Here is a 2,261-nt window from a genome sequence, read left to right as displayed (position 1 = left end):
GTGAGCTACCAAGCAAGTTTACTCTATCTTAAAAGTCACTTGTGGATCTGGTTATGTGGTGCAAATATCAAAATGTATTAGTTCATGAATCATGCACTATGGTAAAAGCATTTTGAGGTCATAACATAGTAATGAGCAAGGAGTCATGCATAAATAAGCATTTTTTTCCACAAATAACCTGCCTCGTAATGATAATTTGTGTGAAAAGTAATACAAGTTGTTGTCATTTTACTGGCTCTTTATTTTTGCTAAGTTGTTGGCATTTTACTGTTAATTTATGTTGTAACTGAAGGAAATATACAAGACTTTGAGAAAAAAGCTCAAGCCCATTAATTATTTTAATTATTACTTATTTACAAAATGGCAAGAAAATTAAAAAAGAATCGGGCATTACATGATATTTCCTTATATGTCCTAGTGTTTTTCCCAAAGATTTGTGGATTTTCTCATTCAAAATATGTGTGTGATTTCACCAGAATCTCAAACACTTCTGTTTCAACTTCTGTCGACAACATGATTCCCTAAGTGACGTCATGCTGGTTGTTTTCCATCCTATTTCTGGATCACCGTGTGAATGCAACACACAAACGTTTGTGCAGTATATTTTGGCTGTAATGGCAATTGATTCTTTTTGACCTACAGGAATTGGGTGAACTTTCCAAACACACTCCCCTGAAGTTGTTGGAGGCTTAAAAGAACAATTATATGGCTGATTTAATTTAATCAAACTCCAGCAAAGTTAAAAAGGGTCAGCTCGAACGCTCGTTCAAATAAATAAGCTATAACGCAGCCGTGTTAATTTAATCTAAGAAGACAACAGCTCAATGGCACTAAAAAAAACATTGTGTTGCTCTCCTCGCTAGACAAGTTTTAACTACAATTGTACTTTTTTTAAGTTTTCCTTTCACCGTCCTCTAAGTCGGAGCACCTCATCTCTTTTTGTCACCCTCTTGGATGTCTCTCTGTTCCCACGTCTCGTCTCGGCTGCGGTCAGATGGGAGCAGCTGTCAGTGTCTAACTGGGTAACTCATTACCTGGCAGCTCTTATTGAGCCGGTGCAAAGCTGTGTCGGGATTTGCAAGGCTGACTAAAGGTTATATCAGACTGTAACATGTTAATTTGAGGTGTACACAGTGTGTCAGACACATCAAACCTAATTAATGTTGACAGCAAGGTCAAGTGCTCTCCTTCATTCAATTCACAGCAACATGCTAAAGGAGTCTTAAATTAGTAAGTGGTTGGAAAAGATAAGAATGATGGCCGTGCAGATGACCAACTAAATAACTCTGGTACCATTCACAGATAGGCTTTTCACACTGCACTTAACCTCGGGTTATCGTTGTTCTAAACACAGCTTTCAACCCCGGGAAAAGAAACATTTCACACCTGTAATTTGACAGCAGTGTTATGAAACCCTGCTTCGAAACAGGGTTAGCACCGCATTTGCGGTGTTAACCCCGCATTGTGGTGCTAAGTTTGTTCAATGTGAAACGGAGTGGTGTTTGCTTGTTGCTGCTGGACGTTTGGCAACAGACAGCCAATCAGAAATTGAGCAGCGAGGCTCATGTCACTTCAGTAACAGGAAACGCGCGTCGTGTAAACAGCAGCCGGTGAGAGAAAAGTAAGAAATGTCAAAAGACGGAAAGCGTGTGAACTGGAGTGATGAGGAGACAGTATTATTCTTACAGTTAATTCTAGTCTCTCCACACTTAAAATAAATTCAAAGAAATATTCACATACTTTGCTCCTTGTTTTCTTTCTTTTGTACTTTTGTCTTTTCTGTTTTCTTGCCTTTGTGCGTCTCATGAGGCTTAAAACGGCTAACGATCTACGTGGTGACATTGTTTTTTAAAGGGGTCATATGATGTTGCTAAAAAGAACATTATTTTGTGTATTTGGTGTAATGAAATGTTTATGTGGTTTAAGGTTCAAAAAACACATTATTTTCCACATACTGTACATTATTGTTTCTCCTCTATGCCCCGCCTTTTTGAAACGCGTCGATTTTTACAAAGCTCATCGGTCTGAAAAGCGAGGTGTGCTCTGATTGGCCAGCTATCCAATGCGTTGTGATTGGCCGAATACCTCAAGCGTGTGACGGAAATGTTACGGCCCTTACCATATTGTGATGCCTTATCCCAGCCAGAGCGACGAGTCAAAAACATTAAAACCCAATATAAACAAGGCATTTGTTGCATCCAGTGGGGACATAATTACGGATTATAATGACTTATACTGTCTTTTTACGCGTTGCGTTGCAT

The sequence above is a fragment of the Sinocyclocheilus anshuiensis genome, unplaced genomic scaffold (genome assembly GCF_001515605.1).
Source record: "Sinocyclocheilus anshuiensis isolate Anshui unplaced genomic scaffold, SAMN03320099.WGS_v1.1 scaffold260, whole genome shotgun sequence".
NCBI lineage: Eukaryota > Metazoa > Chordata > Actinopteri > Cypriniformes > Cyprinidae > Sinocyclocheilus > Sinocyclocheilus anshuiensis.
This window is presented reverse-complemented; position numbering follows the sequence as displayed.